This window comes from Salvelinus namaycush, chromosome 4 (genome assembly GCF_016432855.1).
Source record: "Salvelinus namaycush isolate Seneca chromosome 4, SaNama_1.0, whole genome shotgun sequence".
Lineage (NCBI taxonomy): Eukaryota > Metazoa > Chordata > Actinopteri > Salmoniformes > Salmonidae > Salvelinus > Salvelinus namaycush.
Window position 1 is genome coordinate 39648350 of NC_052310.1, and position 27142 is coordinate 39675491.

General features: G+C 42.5%; 1 protein-coding gene across 1 annotated transcript in view; it reads right to left on the reverse strand.

Annotated features, from left to right (window-relative positions):
* The window catches only part of LOC120046513 (tight junction-associated protein 1-like), a 159979-nt gene extending 138766 nt beyond the window's left edge, over positions 1-21213 (reverse strand). The window contains exon 1 of the mRNA XM_038991813.1: positions 20882-21213. The gene's annotated coding sequence lies outside the window, so the exon portion shown is untranslated. The remainder of the gene's footprint in view (positions 1-20881) is intronic.
* Between the last annotated feature and the right edge of the window lie 5929 nt (positions 21214-27142).

Consider the following 27142-nt stretch of genomic DNA (forward strand, 5'->3'; position numbering starts at 1 on the left):
AGACACAGCTGTAGGCTGTTTGCGTAAGAAGAAGTGCTTGTTCTACTGCTTGAGCTCCTGTTCCTCTTATAGAACATTAACTCAGAAGTATTGTGGAGCTCCTGCACTTAAATATAAAAAGTACCAGCACCCAAAATGAGTACAGGAACCTATTTCAGTCCAAGTCAAGCACTGATAGGCCCATTTTATGATGTTTCCACTGGATCTGAGCATGACATTTTTCCCTTTCACGCCGAGTGGTTATCGAAAGGGAGAGCTGGAAAGATATTTTTTTTAATTACACTGAGGAACTATTGTCATTTTCAATGGGTGTTAAAACAGGACTTTGTTTGCTTGCTGTTTGGGGTGAAGAAAATATTACTTTGAGAAGTTCCACAGCTCATTAGTGGTGGTGCGTTAAGCCAATCAGAAATACTACGGGCACATTGATATGCCTACATTTGCACGCAGGCCAGGTAGCCTATAGGCCTACTTCTAAGCGTAGTCAGGTGAGCGTCCTTACTCAACATTGAACGTTGTCCTGGCTTGACATAGATTCAGGTGAATACTTTTGGAACGCTGAGCCATTGACTGCCTGCACCAGATGTCAGTGTGTGAGCGGTTTCTTTTGATAATGAAGCACCGAACTACAGTCATATTGTTTTGAACCTAGAAGACCTATAGACTGGAGTCGGCAAGAAGGAGTTGTTTTACTCTTAGCTAGCTAAATAATGAACTGTAATTATCATAAACCCTTATCTAACTAGCTACAGTGGCGAAATATCTGTCAGATGTTAAGCAGGGTGGTGGCATGTCAGAAACAATGCATGTTGGTTAGAAAGATCACACTAGCTAGCTAGCGAACTAATGCCTACCGACGTAACTCGGAGGTGAAGCCTACTTTCTGAATTAAGCAATAGAGTCAATACTTCTAGAATTAATGTGGTTATCATTTAGCTGGCTAGGCTACCTTGGCTAATCACCCTATTTGAAGCAGTTGGCCTGCAAAATCAGCCCGGCCTCAATCACAGGCCGCAAAAAATGTTTTTAAATAGGCAGGATGTATGACTGTCAGCAGGAAACATGGAGCACTCCATGTCAGTAAGCCATGATGTAATGTTTTCCTTTAGATTGCATTATACCATTTTAAGAGCTAATACTACTTTCATAAGAAGTGGAGAAGCCCTATGCACCATACAACAACCTACTCCTGGAGTAACTCCCTGTCAGAGTGACTGCGATAAAAGGTTAGGCAGGAGGCCCTTGACCAGTGGTAGGTCAGAGTTGAGGGGCTCTTTTTCAAGCACAGGGGAGCACATCCACCTCAGTGAATTTCATAAAAATAAAAATAGTATAAATAAAGTTACAATTTTTAGATAAAATTATACTAAATATAATCACGTCACAAAATAACTGATTAAAACACTATTTTGCAAAGGTCTACAGCAGCCTCAACAGCACTCTGCAGGGTAGCACCATGGTGTAGTCGCCGGAGGCCATCTAGCTTCTGTTCTCCTCTGGGTACATTGACTTCAATAGAAAACCTACAGTGGTTCCTCCTTTAACTTCACTAAGGTAGGGGGCAGCATTCGGAATTTGATGAAAAGCGTGCCCAAATTAAACTGCCTGCTACTCATGCCCAGAAGATAGGATATGCATATAATTAGTAGATTTTGATAGAACACACTCTAAAGTTTCCAAAACTGTTAAAATAATGTCTGTGAGCATAACAGAACTGATATAGCAGGCGAAAACCAGAGGAAAATCCAACCAGGAAGTACTATTATTTTGAAAGGCTGTTTTTCCATTGTAAGCCTATCCACCATACAAAGACTTATGACCCAGTTCACAAGCTCTGTGGCTTCCTCAACATGTGACCAGTCTTTGGGCATTGTTTCATGTTTTTACTCTGAAAAATGAGGGACATACAGCACTTTCAATCAGTGGCCAGTGGAAATTTCCATTCATCAGCCATGCGTCTGATCGTGAACGCGCCTTTCTTGTTTCTCCTTTTCTATTGACGAAGCTTTTGTCCGGTTGAAATATTATTGATTATTTATGACAAAAACAACCGGAGGATTGATTTTAAACATCATTTGGCATGTTTCTACTAACTGTTATTGTACTTTTTAAAAACTTTGTCTGGAATTAGTGCTCGCGCCTTCTGCATTCGGATTACTGGACAAAACGCGCAAACAAAAAAGGAGGTTTTTGGTCATAAAGAGGGACATTATCGAACAAAACAAACATTTGTCTAACATGGAGACCTGGGAGTGCCACCAGATGAAGATCAAAGGTAAGTGATTAATTTTAATGCTATTTCTGACTTTTGTGACACATCTTCTTGTTTGGAAAATGGCTGTATGGGTTTCTGTGGCTAGGAGCTGACCTAACATAATCGCAAAGTGTGCTTTCGCCGTAAAGCATTTTTTAAATCTGACTCAGCGGTTGCATTAAGCAGAAGTTTATCTATAATTACATGCTTAACACTTGTATCGTTTATCAATGTTTATGAAGAAAAACTGTCCGTTTGTAAATTCAGACCGTTTCGCTCTCGGAGCGCACACTGGACGCTCGGGCCGAGAAGTAGGGTTGATTCGAGTGTTCTGGCCTTACAACGGCAGTCAAGCACCCAAGCTAACGTTGGCTAGCTACTTCCAGACACAACTGAGACCACTCTGACCATTTTACTCGCCCTAGCAGAGCTGGTAAGGCAGTTTGTTTTAACCAGAGCGTTGGTGACTGTAAATGTGCTGCTGGAAACAATTTAATTACGCTTTTTTCCCGACGATTACTGACACCGGCCATATTCAACGGGTGTCAAGCGCTCGTAAAGTAATTATTCTGCGCTCTGGTACACTCAGACGAGCGTGCTCAGAAATCTGTGTAGATCGTAGGCTGGACACAATTTTTAAGAACTTTTTCTGATAAAAGCTAGTTCAATGCAGAGTTCAGTTTCATAATATTAGCATATTTCCCAGCTGCTTGCCGTCGTTTTGAAGTAATCGCAAAAAAGCAGGCCTTATTTTAGGGCATTTTTTACCCTGACAGCTCCTATTAGTTCTATTGAGCACCAACTCGCCTTCCGAACGTTCTATTCCCAGCGTATTGTTCAATGTCACAATGCCTGCTTCGCTATTGCTGGCAATGAGACATGTTCACTTTATTTTTGTTTACATTTTAACTATAAAAACAACATTGGAACTCTGCAGTCTTCCCATTGTTTCCTATGGGGGAAATATAGGCACGTCTGCCTATTTCGCCAAATATCTCGCAATGTGTATATTTAGATTTTTTTCAAGTCAGGTGTAACCGGTGTGAAATGACTAGCTAGTTAGCGGGTGTGCGCTAATAGCGTTTCAATCGGTGATGTCACTCACTCTGAGACCTTGAAGTAGTTGTCCCCCATGCTCTGCAAGGGCCGCGACTTTCGTGGAGCGATGGATAACGATGCTTCGAGGGTGGCTGTTGTCTGTGTGCAGAGGGTCCCTGGTTCGAGCCCAGGTAGGGATGAGGAGAGGAATGGAAGCAAAACTGTTACACGTGCACCATTTTAAAATCAGGATAATCTCCTCTTTGTAATTATGTAAGTCTGGGCAGCGAGCTCGTTTGTCATCGATCGCTAGACCAGAAATAGTCAGAAGTTTTTATTTTGCCCCACGCAGACATAAGCACAGTTGACACCATCGAGGTGTGGATGTTTGCTTTCTACACAAGTTATTTTTTTCCCAGTGTCGTCCGACGAACAGATTGTGGTAAAATAAAAAGGGATACATTTATGGAATTCTAAAGCATCACTCCAGTCAAAACAGGCTCTGCGAACATTCGATTTCATTCATTTGCTATGGGCTCACGCTAGTGTTCCAGTTTAGCCAACATTCTGAAGTCGTTTTTCAGCCTTGGGTGAATTTTGACTCGTTCTATTATCCAGCCTATAGATAGCCAGAGTGAATATACGAAAGCACCCGAATGTCCATTGAGAAAGCACAACGACTATACCATTTATCTAAGCTAAGAATGACGAGAATAATCAAGTCAATAAACGTTGGGTATTTAAATAGCCTATAGTTAATATACTGTATAACTACTAACATTAGGTAGCTAACATACCGGTACATACTGCTGTAATGATATTCTATGTGGTTCGTAAGAACAGCATAGCTAACTATTGTCAGCCAACATAAAGTGTAAGGTAACTTATTTGAAAAGTAATTACTTTATTACATTGAGTAGCAAGCTACCCCTTGGTCGTTAGGGCAAATCTGGTCTGCGATTTTTTTTTTTTTTACATTTCACACCTAGCTCAGCTATTACACTATTCTTTAGTAAAGGTTGAATAGTCTATTGTTCAGCTATTAGCTCTCCTCCCCAACTTGCAACAAATTGCTGTTCTCATCTCATTCCTTTCCTTCTTCCACGCGTCATCATTCTGCTCGTGAGTGGCTCGCTTGTGAGCGTGCTGGCAGGATATGGCAGCATCTTCGGTTGTGCGTCAAGAATTCTGCATACAGTAGCATGTTTGTATGAAGGTGTGGTTATTCACAGGCAAATTGTTATGCTATGGAGGTACATTTGTGTCTTTTTGGTCGAGAGAAAAACCTTTATATTCAATAAAATAAAGCGGACAACTACGAAGATGGCATCTCAGGTAAGCCGCACTGGGCTGTATTAACGTATCCTAAAAATGACATCTGCTGCTTTAGATTGAACGGTCATATCTCAGTTATTGTTTTCCTATCAATAAAAAATAAGTTGTTTTCTTTACTTTCAGAAAGCGAGCTGACCATGGGGTCGAAAATGTAGATTTGCCAGATGTTCACTGTCCGAGGAACAGGCCATGGAAGCATTATTGCTGGCAAAAGTGTCCATAAGCAGAGGTAATTAAACTATTCTGTGTTCTTTTTCTCCATCTCTGCCTGTCTTGTTGTACATGGAACCTGTCTCACCTGCATTCATTTAAAAACCCTTAAGATGTCAGCTGCTAATTTTCAGATTTACACCACAAACACAGCCATTTTCACTGGACTATCTGTTGCTGCCAAGTCAAAATTTCCCTGGAGTTAGCAATAACCAAGTGCTGAGACACATAGCCCTCTATATTTAAAATGTTTCAGGTACACTCCGATAGAAGATACTGTATGTGACACAGACACCTATTGACATTATCTTCTATTGTTTGTCCTCATGTGTCTGTTTTTCAGCATAAAGTACTCTGTAGCCACTTAGTGTGGACACCAGGTGAGACCCCACACACACACACAATAACAGTCTCTTCTTAACTTCATCCCTCTCCTCCTTCTCCCTAAACCCTCAAGGTTATCCCAGCGGTTTTGGTGAACCCCTCCCGCATCTGTCCTGGCTGACAGAGGGCACAGCATGATCATAGGTGAGATGTCACTTGGTTGGGTCAACAGGAAGTATTATTAAAGAGATGCTTTACATAGAAATACAGACAGATGTAGTAGTCCCAGAGTTAATGATCCAAGGTCAGTTTTGCATTTCACCTCCTGATTTAAGATGACTGACCGCGTTAGAATTTTAAAAAACAAGGCTTAAATCATGCTCTCTCATCTGCAGGTATGTTTTGATGTGAGAGAGGAAGCCAGTCCCATCATCGCCACCTCAACCGCTCTTAAGATAACCTTTGGGCCAAGGCTGGTCAGGAGACACCGCAATTGTGATGAACTGAGAGAATATTAGGGTAGCACTGTAATTCATTAATCATATGCTGTCTGCCGCTGTTCTTACCTCTTTCCCTTTCGGTCTTATACACCTCGTCTTTCTTCCTCGTTTAATAATGCACACCATATGTGCATTGAAGTACAGATTGAACTTGTATTTATAATATTACAATTATCATAATTATAATGCATTTATAACAACTGGATAATGAACTTCTTTCAATAAAGCGTTTCACATTGGTTGAAATTAAGTATCACATTGAAATACTATCCTGTGTCCTCAGATTAATGCAGGTGAAGGGAGTTAGATATGCGTAGTTTTTTTTTTTTCTGTATATATGAATTACAAATCAATCATGTTTCTAGTCTATTGCATAGTTACAATGTGTAAGATGTTCCAGGAGCGGTAAACACTGTTGAAGTGTATAATTGTAATACACACACATGCAGACACAGCATTCAAATAATGGATTTTGATATGACTGAAAAAGAATGTCTGAGATTCATACCTGAACCGCACCTTTAGTTGCCAAGGAAGAGTACATGAATATATTCAATGTACAGGCTAAAATGTGGGAATCTCATGCGTGGTAAACTACAGTACATGTGTAAATAGGACTTGCATCCTTGGAACAATAAAGATATTATATTCTACTCTATCCATATGCTTAATTTATGCCATTCAGAATTGAAGTTGATACAACAACTATGATAGCTGAGGTTCATAGGTTCTGAACTAATATTCATACCAAACGTTTTAGGGTCCATACACAGATCAGCTACATACTGTAGCTAGCTACACATCCATAGGCTTAGTTATTTTTATCCTCCACTACACAATAAGCAAGTAAATAGTTAGCTAGCTATGTTACTTCAGCTGCATTGCAAGGCAAGCTTACACAATTGTACATTCAATTTGCAGTAAATGCTTTAGCTAGCTAGATTCTATACATCCACTGTTTCACAAGACGACAGCCTGGTTTGCTGGTTCTCTCAAGAGTCACTAAAACATTAAAACACAAATTACAAATTCATTCTCCTAACACTAGGTAGCAGGCTAATGTTAGCTAGTCAGATAACTTGCTAAAATAGTGATTTTCGTAAATTAACTGACAAATAAATATGCACAAACGTTTGTCTCTACATTAACTAACATATTCCTCTCAATTGTACATTTTTTGCTCGACTCATTATGACAATACAACTTACATCTGGTTCCACCATAATGTTGTGTCAGCCATCTTTGTTGAAGAACGCCACAAGGGTGGCTCGCATCAAAATTCATCATTGGAACCACTCGATATGATTGGTCATATAAAAACCTTGGGACCCAAATGCATAGAGTACTCTAACTCCCCCTTGTGGTGGTCTGGAGCAATGAAGCCGGGACGCTGAGTACCTCTAAGTCCCGCGGTGCAAGCTCACAACTTTAAAAAGAGGAACCACTGTAGGAGGCTCATGGTTCTCACCCCCTTGTCATAATTACAGTGTAAGTCAATGAAACTTCCAGAGAACGTCCAACCGATCAGCGCTCTTGCAGCATGAGCTGACTTTTTGTCCACACAATCAAAGGATCAGAGAATTAATCTGAAAGTATAAACTACAGCTAGCTACCACTGCAGTGTATCAACATGTAGCGAGTAGTTGACTCAGAAAGACAATAGACGAACAGTTCAACAAATTAATTTCTACCAAAATGAAGTAAAAGCAAGAGTGTCATTTTTTTACACTTTCAGTTACTTAGCTAGCAAATACAGCTAGCTAGTTTAGCCTACTGAAACACCCTGCTCAAACAGAGGGATGCTATGTTAGTTAGGTGGCTATGACTATCCAACACAACACTGGAACTCTTCCAAGTCAAGATAAGCTTTTGGTATTACTAATTTATTGCCACCGGGGCCCGCCAGTGTAACCGCTTACTGATTGTACACCAACGTTACTGCATGAATGTAGTGGATTTACTAACGATTTAGTTACATTTAGTGATGGGTTGTTCGCGAACGAGTCTTTTGGGAGCCGGCTCGCATATCAGAAGAGCCGAATCTATTTATAAAAATATTTCAATTAAGATATAAATCAAAAAGATTTATGAATAAAATTAATTTAAAGAATGAAAGAAAAAAAAAATATATATATATATATATATATGCCTAAATACTCAAGCGCACACATTCGTTCTGACTGTCTGCTCAGACTAACAGCCTCACCTGTTGTTCCTGTCAATCACGCAGTTTCAACCAATGAACCAAAGATGCGTGAGGGAGGGCCATGCCAACTCACTCACACACTTAGCATCCGAGGAGAGAGGAAGGACAGCTGTGAAAACAACAGCTGGAAAATGAGTCGGAAGCACAGTAGCATTTGGATGCATTTTAATAAATGTAGACAATGTTAGAGCACAGCGTAGAATTTGCCAAAACAACATTTTATAAAGCCGGTTCTACGCACAACCTACACCGGCATATGCGAAATGTGCACCCAACTGTGAAGCTAGCTAGTCATAGTGGTAGAGCCAGCACCTCCACACGTGGCGATGTATCCACTCAGTCAAGTAGGCCTACTCTGCGACGCACAGTAACGCAGTCTTCTATGGACCAGTTTATGCTAAGGTGTATGTCTGCAGCAAAACAAGGCCAAATTGATATTGCATTGGCTAAAATTATTGCCACTGATTTCCAGCCATTTTCGATCGGAGGACAGAGGTTTTAGAAATTATAGCAATAATCTAAATCCAATGTACACAATTCCAAGCAGGAAAACCCTTATTCCACAACTGTACGAGAGCACACAGGCATCAGTGCGGGAAAGATTCCAAAAAGCTACTGCAGTTTGCCTTACCACTGACTGCTGGACATCAAGGGTAACCACATCTTGCATGTCGGTTACATGTCACTTCATTGAAGATTTTTCGATGTCTAGCTGTCTTCTGGACTGCTTTGAGTTCAGCGACAGACGCACCTCAGAGAACTTGGCAGAGGAACTGTTAAGAGTGGCCAGAGAATTGCAAGTAGATGGAAAAGTGGTCTGACAATGCAGCTAACATAACCCCCCCCAAAAATGAAATGGACCCATCATCAATCTAGCCCACACAATCAACCTGATTGTAAGAGATGCTCTGAAGGTGATGAAGCCCACTGTGGACAAAGTGAAAGCAGCTGTGGAATACTTCCGCAGGAGCACAGTAGGTGCTGAAAAACAAAAGTCTACACAACACCAGATGGGGATGCCTGAGCTGAGGCCTAAAACAAGACTGTACTACAATGTGGAATTCAACATTTTATATGTTGAAGCGGTTTTGTGAGTCAAAGGATGCTATCATCTCTACCCTGGCCATTGTCAATGCACCTGCTGATGCTCTGACCCAAGAGGAATGGGAGGTGGTGGTGTGCAGAGTCCTGGAACCCTTTGAGCAGGTCACTGTGGAGATCAGTGGAGAGAGGTAGAATAAGCAGTTTTTACTACATCATTATTTAATCCAGTATTATATATGTATATGAGCAGTAGATGAGAACGTAGTATCAGTAGACAAAAAACGAATAAGTTACTGTTCTCTCTTTTCAGCTATGTGACAGCCTCAAAAACGACACTCCTGTGTAAGGGTCTGCAGCGAATCACAGCCAGCCGCCAGAGAGAAGCAAATGTAACCACAGGACATGTGACAGAGTTGGACACCCCATGCTCATCAATGGACAGAAAGTTCCACAGAATGGAATATCAGAAACCGCTGCATTTGACCCCAGGTTTAAGAATTTAGCCTTCAGTGATGCCAGAGCGATTGATGAGGCTCTTCAAAGAATAAGCTCAGCAGCAGGGAGGGACATCCCCAGCAGTCAGCTGGCTCAGGCACCAGGAAGAGGGATCAGATGAGCAGATGCACCAGCAGTAGTGCCCCAAACGTCTGCTGTTTGGATGCTGTTTGACGAGAGAGCAACTGAGGATGCAGCATGAAGGAATCCCTCAGCAGATGCCATAATGGAGGTCCGATCGTATTTGGAGGAGCCCCTCCAAAGATTTGCAGATCCTCTGAGCTGGTGGAAGAACAAGGCTACCCACGGTTAAAGTCATGACAGGGAGACTCTGCATAGTGGCCACATCCGATCCCTCTGAAAGGGTCTTCTCGAAAACAGGACAAATAATTACTGAGAGAAGAAATCGCATCAGCCCCTCGAAAGTGAGGCAGCTTGCATTTCTGAATGCTAATCTCTCAAAAGCAAAATATGGTCAGCATTGCTGTGTGCTGCTGGTTATAACCAGTTTTGCACATTGTTATTGTTAATTCTTTGATATGGTGCAATATTCTATTATGCTGTTCAGATTGTATTCGTTTTGAATGGTTATATTTATATGCACTTTGTTTATATACATTCAAAAGTTATACTTTAAATGCAAATGTTTAATAGCGTTCTTTTTCATAACAAACCAATGCATTTTAAAATACATTATGGTTAAGGTAGAGTATGATTTCATTTAATAATTTAATTAGAAATGTTTTAACACCAATCATAGTCAAACTATCGCAAACTGTTTGACTTGGGAAAAAATACAATATACACCCTATATCAGGTGCAGGCAAGAGTGTGCAAAGCGATAATGAATGTGTCACTGCTACCTCAAATTTGTCTCTCGACCTGTGTGCACCTACGTTGTAAACTTCATTCATAGGCTAAGTTGTAACAACCTCATAGGGAAGATTTTAGTATCATGTAGTAGCCTAAACATATCGCTGTTATATTGAACTGGGTGAAGGGAATATGAATGAGAATCATCCAATATGTTGTAATAGAAATAAGGCTATGGTCAAGAGATACTTTTTTTTTAAACAATTTAACCCTTTTGTTAGTGTCATTGAAATATGGAAATTCACATACAAATACTCAGTTTATAAGCATTGACTGTAATAACTAGGGTCATGTGGTGAAAGACTGCTGTGCAAGGTATTGGGCAACAGCTTTCTTCCTGGTCCCGTATTCACAAAGCATCTTCAGGGTAGAAAGTGATCAAAGACCAGCACCCCCTTTTAAATGTTATCAATACCTTGACCGCCACAGCCCTAGCCATGGTTGGTAGCAAAAAACGTACATGAGTACAATGCACGCCAGAAATGTCTAGTTCCATGGTGTCTCTAGTAACTGGCTGAGGGGAAGCCTGATGGTGAAGTGGGCCGATCAAGGACAATTTTGGGCGATTCAAAGTGGAATTGACATTGGAGATGTGCAATTCCTATGCCATGTGAAGGCCCAATAAGTTGATGGCATTTTTGTCAGTGAGTGCTTGTGTTGGTTCATTGTAGCGAACACCTGCCTTATGTGCTTGCATCTTCCCCATACACCATAATGTCACCAAGTCAACATATATGGCAACTCCAGGGTAGACAGCCAGGATGGTGGACATGATTGTCTGGAGGAAGAAAATGTGCCAGCTCAACCCAAACAGGATAACAGTGAACCGAACAATGTACACTGACCAAAAATATAAAAACGTAACATGTAAAGTGTTGGTCCCATGTTTCATAAGCAGAAATAAAAGATCCCTGAAATGTTCCATAAGCAAAAAGTGGGTGAACGAGTTCATTAGCGAGTGCATCGGTGATGTTGTACCCACAGCGACAATTAAAACCTTCCCCAACCAGAAACAGTGGATTGATGGAAGCATTCGCGCAAAACTAAAAGCGCAAACCACTGCTTTTAAATCAGGGCAAGGCGACCGGAAACATGCCCAAATACAAACAGTGTAGCTATTCCCTACGCAAAGCAATCAAACAAGCTAAGCATCAGTATAGAGACAAAGTAGAGTCGCAATTCAATTGCTCAGACACGAGAGGTATGTGGCAGGGTCTACAGTCAATCACGGACTACAAAAAGAAAACCAGCCCCGTTGCGGACCCCGATGTCTTGCTCCCAGACAAACTAAACAACTTCTTTGCTCACTTTCAGGACAATACAGTGCCACCGACAAGGCCCGCTACCAAAACCTGTGGGCTTTCCTTCACTGCAGCCAACGTGAGTAAAACATTTAAACGTGTTAACCCTCGCAAGGCTGCCGGCCCAGACGGCATCCCCAGCCGCATCCTCAGAGCATGCGCAGACCAGCTGGCTGGTGTGTTTACGGACATATTCAATCAATCCTTATCCCAGTCTGCTGTTCCCACTTGCTTCAAGAGGGCCACCATTGTTCCTGTTCCCAAGAAAGCGAAGGTTACTGAGCTAAATGATTATCGTCCCGTAGCACTCACTTCCGTCATCATGAAGTGCTTTGAGAGTCTAGTCAAGGACCATATCACCTCCACCCTACCTGACACCCCACACCCACTCCAATTTGCTTACCGCCCCAATAGGTCCACAGACGACGCAATCGCAATCACACTGCCCTAACCTATCTGGACAAGAGGAATACCTATGTAAGAATGCTGTTCATCGACTACAGCTCAGCATTCAGCACCATAGTACCCTCCAAACTCGTTATTAAGCTCGATACCCTGGGTCTCGACCCCGCCCTGTGCAACTGGGTCCTGGTCTTTCTGACGGGCCGCCCCCAGGTGGTGAGGGTAGGAAACAACATCACCCCGCTGATCCTCAACACTGGTGCCCCACAAGGGTGCGTTCTCAGCCCTCTCCTGTACTCCCTGTTCACCCATGACTGCGTGGTCATGCACACCTCCAACTCAATCATCAAGTTTGCAGAGGATACTACAGTGGGAGGCTTGATTACCAACAACGACGAGATGGCCTACAGGGAGGCGGTGAGGGCCCTCGGAGTGTGGTGTCAGGAAAATAACCTCACACTCAACGTCAACAAAACAAAGGAGATGATTGTGGACTTCAGGAAACAGCAAAGGGAGCGCCCTATCCACATTGGCGGGACAGTAGTGGAGAAGGTGGAAAGTTTTAAGTTCCTTGGCGTACACATCACGGACAAACTGAAATGGTCCACCCACACAGGCAGTGTGGTGAAGAAAGCGCCTCTTCAACCTCAGGAGGCTGAAGAAATTAGGCTTGTCACCAAAAACACTCAACCTTTTACATCGAGAGCATCTTGTCGGGCTGTATCACCACCTGGTACGGCAACTGCTCCGCCCACAACCGTAAGGCTCTCCAGAGGGTCGTGAGGTCTGCACAACGCATCACCGGGGGCAAACTACCTGCCCTTCAGGACACCTACACCACCCGATCTCACAGGAAGGCCAAAAAGATCATCAAGGACAACAACCACCCGAGCCACCGCCTGTTCACCCCGCTATCATCCAGAAGGCGAGGTCAGTACAGGTGCATCAAAGCAGGGACCGGGAGACTGAAAAACAGCTTCTATCTCAAGGCCATCAGACTGTTAAACAGCCATCACTAACATTGAGTGGCTGCTGCCAACATACTGACTCATCTCTAGCCACTTTAATAAAGAAAAAAAATGGATGTAATAAATGTATCACTAGCCACTTTAAACAATGCCACTTTATATAATGTTTACATACCTTACATTACCAATCTCATATGTATATACTGTACTCTATACCATCTACTGCATCTTGCCTATGCCGTTCGGCCATTGCTCATTCATATATTTTTACGTACATATTCTTGTTCATTCCTTTACACTTGTGTGTATAAGGTAGTTGTTGTGAAATTGTTAGGTTAGATTACATGTTAGATATTACTACACGGTCGGAACTAGAAGCACAAGCATTTCACTACACTCGTATTAACATCTGCTAACCATGTGTATGTGACCAATAAAATTTGAGCTCCTGAGGCCCATTGTCAACCGCCACCATCACCTCATGTTTCAACATGATAACGCACGGCCCCATGTCGCAAAGATCTGTACACAATTCCTGGAAGCTGAAAATGTCCCAGTTCTTCCATGGCCTGCCTACTCACCAGACATGTCACCCATTGAGCATGTTTGGGATCCTCTGGATCGACGTGTACGACAGCGTGTTCCAGTTCCCGCCAATATCCAGCAATTTCGCACAGCCATTGAAGAGGAGTGGGACAAGATTCCACAATCAACAGCATGATCAACTCTATGCAAAGGAGCTGTGTCGCGCTGCATGAAGCAAATGGTGGTCACACCAGACACTGACTGGTTTTCTGATCCACGCCCCCACCTTTAAGGTATCTGTATTCCCAATCATGTGAAATCTATAGATTAGGGCATAATGAATTAATTTCAGGTGACTGATTTCCTTATATGAACTAACTCCGTAAAATAATTTTTGTGTTTATATTGTTGATCCCTAAAGAGGCTTGTGACTTAGAATACTTGGTGTTGCCATGCCAAGCAGTCTGCTGCCTTTTTATACACTGCTCAAAAAAATAAAGGGAACACTGAAACAACACAATGTAACTCCAAGTCAATCACACTTCTGTGAAATCAAACTGTCCACTTAGGAAGCAACACTGATTGACAATAAATTTCACATGCTGTTGTGCAAATGGAATAGACAAAAGGTGGAAATTATAGGCAATTAGCAAGACACCCCCAAAAAAGGAGTGATTCTGCAGGTGGTGACCACAGACCACTTCTCAGTTCCTATGCTTCCTGGCTGATGTTTTGGTCACTTTTGAGTGCTGGCGGTGCTCTCACTCTAGTGGTAGCATGAGACGGAGTCTACAACCCACACAAGTGGCTCAGGTAGTGCAGTTCATCCAGGATGGCACATCAATGCGAGCTGTGGCAAAAAGGTTTGCTGTGTCTGTCAGCGTAGTGTCCAGAGCATGGAGACGCTACCAGGAGACAGGCCAGTACATCAGGAGACGTGGAGGAGGCCGTAGGAGGGCAACAACCCAGCAGCAGGACCGCTACCTCCGCCTTTGTGCAAGGAGGTGCACTGCCAGCGCCCTGCAAAATGACCTCCAGCAGGCCACAAATGTGCATGTGTCTGCTCAAACGGTCAGAAACAGACTCCATGAGGGTGGTATGAGGGCCCGACGTCCACAGGTGGGGGTTGTGCTTACAGCCCAACACCGTGCAGGACGTTTGGCATTTGCCAGAGAACACCAAGATTGGCAAATTCGCCACTAGCGCCCTGTGCTCTTCACAGATGAAAGCAGGTTCACACTGAGCACATGAGCACATGTGACAGAGTCTGGAGACGCCGTGGAGAACGTTCTGCTGCCTGCAACATCATCCAGCATGACCGGTTTGGCGATGGGTCAGTCATGGTGTGGGGTGGCATCTCTTTGTGGGGCCGCACAGCCCTCCATGTGCTCGCCAGAGGTAGCCTGACTGCCATTAGGTACCGAGATGAGATCCTCAGACCCCTTGTGAGACCATATGCTGACACATGCACATTTGTGGCCTGCTGGAGGTCATTTTGCAGGGCTCTGGCAGTGCACCTCCTTGCACAAAGGCGGAGGTAGCGGTCCTGCTGCTGGGTTGTTGCCCTCCTACGGCCTCCTCCACGTCTCCTGATGTACTGGCCTGTCTCCTGGTAGCGCCTCCATGCTCTGGACACTACGCTGACAGACACAGCAAACCTTTTTGCCACAGCTCGCATTGATGTGCCATCCTGGATGAACTGCACTACCTGAGCCACTTGTGTGGGTTGCAGACTCCGTCTCATGCTACCACTAGAGTGAGAGCACCGCCAGCATTCAAAAGTGACCAAAACATCAGCCAGGAAGCATAGGAACTGAGAAGTGGTCTGTGGTCACCACCTGCAGAATCACTCCTTTTTTGGGGGTGTCTTGCTAATTGCCTATAATTTCCACCTTTTGTCTATTCCATTTGCACAACAGCATGTGAAATTTATTGTCAATCAGTGTTGCTTCCTAAGTGGACAGTTTGATTTCACAGAAGTGTGATTGACTTGGAGTTACATTGTGTTGTTTCAGTGTTCCCTTTATTTTTTTGAGCAGTGTACATATATCCAGACAAAGGTGTTTGAGTGTATATGGTGGGCATATTGGATTTCTAACATAGTTGAAGTACACAATAATAGCCGTGAGTACAGGTCATAAGTACAGTACACAAATCCCCCCCACCCCATTTACAATGTGTACATATACAGGTGATTAAACCACCATTTAATGGCAATATGGCAGCCATATTGTATTTTAGACACCATATTGGATTTGGATTCAAATCTAGGGGGTTCCCCTAACGTAAATGCAAGTAGGGGCTAAACATAACGCATATACAGTTTTCAGTATGAGCACACTTGCCATAGACCTGATTACAATAGCCAAAACATCAAAAAAAACATGTGAGACTATGCATTTCTGTCAGGCAGGACCATACAGCACTGAATGAGAGCATATTTGACTTGGAAAGTTGTCTATTGAACAGCTACCAAAAAGTGAAGTTTACATTCAGCATAAATATTAATAATTGATATTTCAGACGTTTACATGAGTCCCTCCTGTCAGGCATTCTTCTTCATGGTTTGAGTTTGTATTTATTATAGGTCGACCGATTAATCGTAATGGTCGATTAATTAGGGCCGATTTCAAGTTTTCATAACAATCGGAAATCGGTCATTTTTGACGCCGATTTTGCAGATATTTCTTTTTTTTTACACCTTTATTTAACTAGGCAAGTCAGTTAATTAACCTCTTGGCGCACGGATCCCTTTAGCGGGTTAATTGTCATCAACAACCGCTGAATTGCAGAGCGCCAAATTCAAAAATAATTGCAAAAAATATTTATATTCATGAAATCACAAGTGCAATATAGCAAAACACAGCTTAGCTTGTTGTTAATCCACCTGTCGTGTCAGATTTTGAAAATATGCTTTACAGTGAAAGCAATCCAAGCGTTTGTGTGAGTTTACCGATCACTAGTCAAAACATTACGAATAGCTAGCAGCAATGTAGATTGCTTTTCTGACTTTCGTGAAAAAATAAAATTAATCACTTACCTTTGATGATCTTCAGATGTTTGCACTCACGAGACTCCCAGTTACACAATAAATGTTCCTTTTGTTCGATAAAGATGATTTTTATATCCAAAAACCTCCATTTGGTTTGCGCGTTATGTTCAGTAATCCACAGGCTCGTGCCGGTCATGAAGGCAGACGAAAATTCCAAATAGTATCCGTAAAGTTCGTAGAAACATGTCAAACGTTTTTATAATCAATCCTCAGGTTGTTTTTAACATAAATAATCTATAATACACTGCTCAAAAAAATAAAGGGAACACTTAAACAACACAATGTAACTCCAAGTCAATCACACTTCTGTGAAATCAAACTGTCCACTTAGGAAGCAACACTGATTGACAATACATTTCACATGCTGTTGTGCAAATGGAATAGACAAAAGGTGGAAATTATAGGCAATTAGCAAGACACCCCCAATAAAGGAGTGGTTCTGCAGGTGGTGACCACAGACCACTTCTCAGTTCCTATGCTTCCTGGCTGATGTTTTGGTCACTTTTGAATGCTGGCGGTGCTTTCACTCTAGTGGTAGCATGAGACGGAGTCTACAACCCACACAAGTGGCTCAGGTAGTGCAGCTCATCCAGGATGGCACATCAATGCGAGCTGTGGCAAGAAGGTTTGCTGTGTCTGTCAGCGTAGTGTCCAGAGCATGGAGGCGCTACCAGGAGACAGGCCAGTACATCAGGAGACGTGGAGGAGGCCGTAGGAAGGCAACAACCCAGCAGCAGGACCGCTACCTCCGCCTTTGTGCAAGGAGGAGCGCTGCCAGAGCCCTGCAAAATGACCTCCAGCAGGCCACAAATGTGCATGTGTCTGCTCAAACGGTCAGAAACAGACTCCATGAGGGTGGGATGAGGGCCCGACGTCCACAGGTGGGGGTTGTGCTTACAGCCCAACACCGTGCAGGACGTTTGGCATTTGCCAGAGAACACCAAGATTGGCAAATTCGCCACTGGCGCCCTGTGCTCTTCACAGATGAAAGCAGGTTCACACTGAGCACATGAGCACATGTGACAGACGTGACAGAGTCTGGAGACGCCGTGGCGAACGTTCTGCTGCCTGCAACATCCTCCAGCATGACCGGTTTGGCGGTGGGTCGGCATTTCTTTGGGGGGGGCCGCACAGCCCTCCATGTGCTCGCCAGAGGTAGCCTGACTGCCATTAGGTACCGAGATGAGATCCTCAGACCCCTTGTGAGATCATATGCTGGTGCGGTTGGCCCTGGGTTCCTCCTAATGCAAGACAATGCTTTAGAGTGTTTTCTATCCTAATCTGTCAATTATATGCATATTCTAGGATCTGGGCCTGAGAAATAGGCCGTTTACATTGGGAACGTTATTTTTCCAAACATAAAAATTCTGCCTCCTAGCGTCAAGAAGTTAACTTCTCTGGGATATGTGGGACGGTAGCGTCCCACTTGGCCAAACGCCAGAAAAACATGTAGCGCGCCAAATTCAAATATATTACTATAAAAATCAATCTTTCATGAAATCACACATGAAAGACACCAAATTAAAGCTACACATGTTGTGAATCCAGCCAACATGTCTGATTTCAAAAAGGATTTACGGGGAAAGCACACCAAACAATTATGTTAGCTCAGTACATAGCCACAGAAAAACACAGCCATTTTCCCAGCAAAAGCAGAAATAGAGATAAAATTCATCACTAACCTTTGATGATCTTCATAGGACATCATGTTACACAATACATTTATGTTTTGTTCGATAATGTGCATATTTATATCCACAAATCTCGGTTTACATTGGCGCCATGTTCAGAAACGCCTCCAAAATATCCGGAGAAATTGCAGAGAGCCACGTCAAATAACAGAAATACTCATAAACTTTGATGAAAGATACATGTTTTACATATAATTAAAGATACACTTGTTCTTAATGCAACCGCTGTGTCAGATTTCAAAAAAACTTCACGTAAAAAGCACACCATGCAATAATCTGAGACGGCGCTCAGATAAAAACAACATTTCTCCGCCATGTTGGAGTAAACAGAAATACGAAATTACATCATAAATATTCCCTTACCTTTGATCATCTTCATCAGAATGCACTCCCAGGAATCCTAGTTCCACAATAAATCGTTGTTTTGTTCGATAATGTCCATTACTTATGTCTAAGTAGCTACTTTTGCTAGCATGTTTAGTGCACATGTCCAAACGCTCGCGCAGATGCAGGCAAACTCGGACGAAAACTTCTGAAAAAGTTATATAAACAGGTCGAATAAACTGGTCAAACTAAGTAGAAAATCAATCTTCAGGATGTTGTTATCATATATATCCAATAACGTTCCAACCGGAGCATTCCTTCATGTCTGTAGAAGTTATGGAACGCAAGGCGATATCATGAGGAAAGCGCGTGACCAGGAACTGGCATTCTGCCAGACCAATGACTGAAACACCTCCCATCCGGCCCCACATCACACTAGAGGCTTCATTCCACGTTCTACAGACTGTTGACATCTAGTGGAAGGCGTAGGAAGTGCAAACAGATCCATATCTTACAGGGAATTGAATCGGCGATGAGCTGAACATTGACCAGTCTCAGAATTCTCACTTCCTGTTTGGATTTTCTCTCAGGTTTTGCCTGCCATTTGAGTTCTGTTATACTCACAGACATCATTCAAACAGCTACACTGTTACACTAAAGTGCCTATAAGAACATCCAATAGTCAAAGGTATATGAAATACAAATCGTAGAGACAGAAATAGTCCTATAATTCCTACAACCTAAAACTTCTTACCTGGGAATATTGAAGACTCATGTTAAAAGGAACCACCAGCTTTCATATGTTCTCATGTTCTGAGCAAGGAACTTAAACGTTAGCTTTCTTACATGGCACATATTGCACTTTTACTTTCTTCATCAACACTTTGTTTTTGCATTATTTAAACCAAATTGAACATGTTTCATTATTTATTTGAGGCTAAATTGATTTTATTGATGTATTATATTAAGTTAAAATATGTGTTCATTCAGTGTTGTAATTGTCATTATTACCCCCAAAAATATATATATAAAAAATGTATTTATTATATTTAAAAAAATATATATTATTATTATTAATAATAATGATATATATATATATAGTCTCTTCAAAATGTCCCTAGTCTGTTCTGGACTTGGGGACTGTGAAGAGACCTCTGGTGGCATGTCTTGTGGGGTATACATGGATGTCAATACCTCTTACAAAAACAACTAGTGATGAAGTCAATCTCTCTTCCACTTTTAGCCATGAGAGATTGACATGCATGTCATTAACGTTAGCTCTCCATGTACTTTTAAGGGCAAGCGGTGCTACCCTGTTCTGAGCCAACTGCTATTGTCTTAAGTCCCTCAGTTTTGGTAGTAGCTGGTGTGTACAGTGTTGAGTCATCTGCATACAGACACACTGGCTTTACTCAAAACATGTCTTTAGTAAAGATTGAAAAATGTAAGGGGGGACAGCTAATATTTATACATTTAATCACTTTTACTGTAAAACATTTTTCTGCAACCATCCATTTCATATATGGGAGACCTTATATTGAAAAACATGGTTGTGCTTTGTTATACCTCGGGTAGGAGAATCTAACAAAACTAAAGCGCTTCGAGGATTGTCCATTAGCCTATATCCCGAAGCTAACAGCTTGACATTTTGTAGGCAACATTGGAAAAAATTACAAATGCGCCTCTATTGCTTCTTCGGGAATATTTTTTTTTTTTTATGCGTTCATGAACATGAAAGTTCTGATTTCAACATTAAAATAATGAATTGTCTCCAGACCTCGCATTTCATGAGGTTTTCTTCAAAGTGAAAAAAATGACAGGTGCTTAGATCAAACGATTTGGCCGAATCAGAGCCAGCAAATCTGAGGGCATATTATTTTACCAAATGAGATAGCGATGCATTGACAACATACTGGCATGACACCAAGCTCAGGGTCATCAATATCATTAAACGGTGCATTTATGGATCCGGTCAAATCATAAAAACAGTAGGCTATATGTATGCAAACAGGCACCTCTCGATACTGGGTTACACACGACATAACCTGCGATAATGTCCCATTCAATGATTTTCAGCTGCTGCAAATGATTTATCCAGTTAAAACAAAATGTCTAATATGTTCTCTGATATCACTGTTAACAATTTAGCTAGCTAAGAAATACCATCGTCGATTTGGTGTTATTATTGACGGTCACGCGATAGCGAATGTCAATATCCATTGTCGAGTTCGATTCTGTGTGGCCCACTTCAAAGGTTGTATCGACTTCTGTTCACAGATATCTACAAAACGATAGCTTGTTTACATTATTAGAAACAGACAGTTAAACTTCAATCTTACCTGTTTAGCTAGTGTCCGACTGTTACGCCAAATAATCAACAACAAAAAAATCAGCGTCAACAGAGGGTTGAGTCAGATCCGTAATAAACTTTATCCGCTCTTCTCAGGACGGACTCTGCAGTTTGGTCGCAAGGAAGGAAGCTCGTGCACTGGCACAACTCGATTATTCGATCACGTTGCGTAGTCTGGACTCACGAATGACAGTGAAATAGGTGGCTAGCCATTAAACTACACAATCGGTAACTAACGGTTTATTCTCTCTCAACCCGACATTCAGCAACGATTGTTCACGGATAAAGTTGATCTCCTACCCTCTTCTATCGCCATCTTTACCCGCGGGGTACACTGGGTAATCCTTAGGAATCCCCACGTACTGAGCGTCCTGACGTTCAAAATAGGCTATTAAGGGAAGGACTGGCAGGTGGATTTTTACAACTTAATTGCACTAGCTGCAGCACTTTATAGCCTAGTGCAGGGGTTCCCAACCTAGGGGGCGCCAACGATTCGTGGGGGGGGACCTTCCTTGATAAAAATAACAAATAAAAATGATTACAGTACCGGTCAAAAGTTTGGACACACCTAGTCATTCAAGGGTTTTTCTTTATTTTTACTATTTTCTACGTTGTAGAATAATAGTGAAGACATCAACACTATGAAATAACACATATGGAATCATGTAGTAACCACCCAGCTAGCACAGTGGATCTGGGCCGATTCCGGCTGAGAGTCGGGGCACTCGGCTGAGCGTCAGACTCGTCCAACGTCATGTGGCCCGAGTCTGGGCCGCCTTCAGCAGTATTACTTATGGCTAGGATGCGGGGATTGAGCTCGGGTCGATTCCGGTGTGAGGTATCTGGCCCAAATGTATTAGTTGGGGCTCGGCCCAATTCCATTGAGAGTTATCTGGCCCAAATGTATTACTTGGGGCTCGGGCCGATTGGGGCTACTCTGGCAGATGATTACACGGGCTGCTTTATATATATAACATTTCATTATTTATTTTCCCCATATTTTCTCATTGTTTCTGTGATCAAAAAATACAATTAACATTTAAATGCCATTCTTTAAGAATCCTGTGTAGTATTTTTGTGGATGGGTATAATTTGTATGTATAACATTTATAATAGCAATATTTAAAATGACTAAATCGGGTAATTTTGTATACATTTATTTAAATTTGCATCGGGCCGCTTCTGGGGGGATTCTGGTAAGATGTAGGCAAAGTCGGCGGAATTTCGGTAGACGAAAACGGCCCGATGTACTTGGGCTGATTCTGGGCAGTCATTCATTTTGATTCCCGGCCAAATCCGACACCCGAGTCCGGGCCGATTCAATCAGTTCCGGCCCCATGGAAGAGGGCCGCTTCTGGGCCGATGCCTCGTTGCTAGCTGGGCAATTAAAGTGTTATTCATTGTAGAATAATAGTGAAGACATCAACACTATGAAATCACATTTGGTATGAATGTGCTAGCTGGGTGGTTACTACATGATTCCATGTGTTATTTCATAGTGTTGATGTCTTCACTATTATTCTACAATGTAGAAAATTCCAAAAATAATGAAAAACCCTTGAATGAGTAGGTGTGTCCAAACTTTTGACTGGTACTCTATATACACTGCTCAAAAAAATAAAGGGAACACTTAAACAACACAATGTAACTCCAAGTCAATCACACTTCTGTGAAATCAAACAGTCCACTTAGGAAGCAACACTGATTGACAATAAATTTCACATGCTGTTGTGCAAATGGAATAGACAAAAGGTGGAAATTATAGGCAATTAGCAAGACACCCCCAATAAAGGAATGGTTCTGCAGGTGGTGACCACAGACCACTTCTCAGTTCCTATGCTTCCTGGCTGATGTTTTGGTCACTTTTGAATGCTGGCGGTGCTTTCACTCTAGTGGTAGCATGAGACGGAGTCTACAACCCACACAAGTGGCTCAGGTAGTGCAGTTCATCCAGGATGGCACATCAATGCGAGCTGTGGCAAAAAGGTTTGCTGTGTCTGTCAGCGTAGTGTCCAGAGCATGGAGGCGCTACCAGGAGACAGGCCAGTACATCAGGAGACGTGGAGGAGGCCGTAGGAGGGCAACAACCCAGCAGCAGGACCGCTACCTCCGCCTTTGTGCAAGGAGGTGCACTGCCAGAGCCCTGCAAAATGACCTCCAGCAGGCCACAAATGGGCATGTGTCAGCATATGGTCTCACAAGGGGTCTGAGGATCTCATCTCGGTACCTAATGGCAGTCAGGCTACCTCTGGCGAGCACATGGAGGGCTGTGCGGCCCCACAAAGAAATGCCACCCCACACCATGACTGACCCACCGCCAAACCGGTCATGCTGGAGGATGTTGCAGGCAGCAGAACGTTCGCCACGGCGTCTCCAGACTCTGTCACGTCTGTCACATGTGCTCATGTGCTCAGTGTGAACCTGCTTTCATCTGTGAAGAGCACAGGGCGCCAGTGGCGAATTTGCCAATCTTGGTGTTCTCTGGCAAATGCCAAACGTCCTGCACGGTGTTGGGCTGTAAGCACAACCCCCACCTGTGGACGTCGGGCCCTCATCCCACCCTCATGGAGTCTGTTTCTGACCGTTTGAGCAGACACATGCCCATTTGTGGCCTGCTGGAGGTCATTTTGCAGGGCTCTGGCAGTGCACCTCCTTGCACAAAGGCGGAGGTAGCGGTCCTGCTGCTGGGTTGTTGCCCTCCTACGGCCTCCTCCACGTCTCCTGATGTACTGGCCTGTCTCCTGGTAGCGCCTCCATGCTCTGGACACTACGCTGACAGACACAGCAAACCTTTTTGCCACAGCTCGCATTGATGTGCCATCCTGGATGAACTGCACTACCTGAGCCACTTGTGTGGGTTGTAGACTCCGTCTCATGCTACCACTAGAGTGAAAGCACCGCCAGCATTCAAAAGTGACCAAAACATCAGCCAGGAAGCATAGGAACTGAGAAGTGGTCTGTGGTCACCACCTGCAGAACCATTCCTTTATTGGGGGTGTCTTGCTAATTGCCTATAATTTCCACCTTTTGTCTATTCCATTTGCACAACAGCATGTGAAATGTATTGTCAATCAGTGTTGCTTCCTAAGTGGACAGTTTGATTTCACAGAAGTGTGATTGACTTGGAGTTACATTGTGTTGTTTAAGTGTTCCCTTTATTTTTTTGAGCAGTATATATATTTTTTTTTTACCGATCTAAAACAACGCATTCATCCGCGATGCTTTAGGTTAGTCAAGCCAGAGCAAGAAGCGACTCTGATTCACATGGGGGATATATACTGTATGATATATATGACATTCAAAAGCTGTGCTACAACCTTCTAAAGTCAAGGAGTGAAAGAATTTGATCTATTCACTTTTTGTAAAAGAGAATATGTATAATTAAATTGAGAGTTCATATAAATTATTATAATTAAACATTTTTGGTAGAGGAATAACATTTGGGGATAGAATTAATTTTCCTTATCCACTATTATTATTATTATTATTAAACAGCCTACCTAAAATATGTCAAGAGTTTTGTTAAACTACGTAAAATTGCAGGAAATTAGCTTCAAAACAAACAAAAACATCGTAGGTCCCTCAAATAAAACAAAATCAAGCTGGTGGTGCATTCGAGGCTCCTCAATAAATTTCCCCTGGCGTGGTGTCATGGTACTAGACACACTATTAGTAAAGGTGCTATCTTTGATATCAATTGAAGTGCATTCATTTAATAGTAGGCTAACATGTTTAAATGTTAAATGTTTACAGCAAAGTGCCCAATAGTCTACTTCATGATGTCAAATAAATGAGGCCTGCCCAACATCTGCCAGAAGATACTGACCCTACCATCATGGTCGTTTACACTGAGCTGCACTGAGGTCGGAATGCAATCATGGTTACATAAAGACACCTTGGAGCCGGCGCCAGAAATGGATCGGAAAACGTACCTCAATGCAGGTATGGGATAACAAACCTGTAGTCCAAATTTGACCTTTAGCCACACACTGATACATGTATCGAGAAGATTGAAATACTGCAAGTTTTCCCGGACCACTGCCCTGTCCTCATGTTAGCTAGCAGTAGCCACCGCAGCCATTTTGGAATGGCAGTGTCAGCCAATTAGCTCTTTTGTTGTTCAACACAATGTGCCATTCTATAATGGCTGCTGTGGCTACTGCTAGCTAGCATGAGGAGGAAAAGGGCAGTTTTCTGGAAAAACTAGCAGTATTTCAATCTTTTCGATGGAGCAGTGTGGATAAAGCTACATTTTCTGACCCATGTCTTGCACCGGCTCCATGGTGTCTTAATGTAACCATGATTGCATTCAGACCCCAGTGCAGCTCAGTGTAAACAAGCATAACGGTAGGATCGGTATCTTCTGGCAAGCCCAACATAGGCTATTTTTGCTATAGGGATGCTCAGTCAATGAAAACAAACCTTTCAGATCTGCTAGTGTTCATTCATCGAAAACAATTGATCCAGAGTAGACGACAAAACAATAATTCATCCTTTTGTTAAAAAGATAGGGTACACAGAGCAAACCCCAAATATTTCAAGTAATACAGCAGGAAAGACATCTTTGTTTTTTGGACAAAGTGAGCCAGAGAGCCAGAACAAAGCGTTGGGAGAAAAAAGTGCATCGGGTCCTCTGGGCTGTGTTACAGAGAGAGGCTGAGCAGCAGGTGGCAGTCTTAGATCCTAGTTGACACATCTGTGGTTCCATGAGCAAAGCCGGGCACTCCTCAGAGCAAAACAAACTGTTCAGTGAACTTAATCAATGATTGCTCACTCCAGGCGCCCCACCTTTTTACACTGACTCAATTGTTACACAGGAATTGGAAATGGCATAGGCTATATTTGGACAAATACAAATAGTTTTTGAGTTATGAATCACATTATGATTATATAGGACTAAAGTAGGTAAATTATATAAGGCCCCCACTTATGCTTTTTCTCAGAAGTAATTGTTGAGAAATGTTTTAAACAGTGTTGTCAACCACACATTCTCATACCCTCCAGTAAGAAAATGTATTAATCTGCATTCATCTCTCAACAGAACAAAACAATGCTCCTGCAGTTACATATCTCTCTATATTCTAATGCGCTAGCTGTGGTTGAAGTTGTTCACCAGCAGGAGGTTGCATACTAATGCTCTACCTGCCTGTCAGAAGAGCAGACAGCTGACCTGAGAACAGAAGGTAGAGAACACATTTCACGCCAGAGGGGTCAGAGTCCACTGGCACAGCACTCCAGCAGGCCTCACATCATGACGGGGAGCTGGCTGGGGAGAGAGTTATTTGCATTTTAGGTGGAGGAGCTACAAAAAATCTAATGAATTAAAAGCACAGTCAGCATGAATAATTTCCCCCCTACACATGCAAAAACCATCAAACCAGAGCGTTGTAGCCAGTGCGTCTCCTTGTCAAACTTAATCCTCTCAAATCTGCACAGGTGGGGGAGGGGTGCCCTATCTATCCTAGGCCTGAGCAGCAGAGAGAAGCGGATTAGACATTTCAATGACTGTAGTTGCTCTATTGTTTATGTAGGAATATTTAAAAGAATTGCATGAAAAGATCAATCCTTTCTCAAATACAATATGCAATTTGATGGTAGAACTTGCCCAAAAACCTTTCACAAAGCTCTGTAAAAGTATTACTGAAAACTAAACTCTGCACACATTTAGCACACTGTTGGTGACACTGCAGCCTTTAATTTTGGTCATTCAATCGTTTGAGTTACAAACATCAGAGGAAACCATTGTGTTGGTATAATGCAACCATCATCAAGGCTTTATGTCTTTACTCCAACAACTTTTTGAATATATTGACGGTGAAAGCATATTATGTGTTAATACACTAAGCCAGGGTTTCGGTTTTGTTTTGTTTTTTGCCCGAGCACAACACAAGCTGATTCAAATAACCAACTAACTCATCATCAAGCTTTGATAATTTGAATCAGCTGTGTAGTGCATACTTCTAAAACCAAAACGTGCACCCAGGGAGGGCCACAGGACCGAGTTTAGGAAACCCTGCACTAAGCTGCTAAAATGGTGGTTTAGTTCTTACATCCACTTTCAATATATTTATCTTTATGTTTAAAAGAGAATACAAATTCTAATCAAACTTATAATAACCAAACTTAAACTAGGAGCCATTCTGCAATAGGCAATGATGGTTATTTGTGTTAACTGGATAGGAAGGGTTCTATTAGTGTGCCACACATAAAAGTACAAACATTTGTATTCCAATACTCTCATGATGAAAAA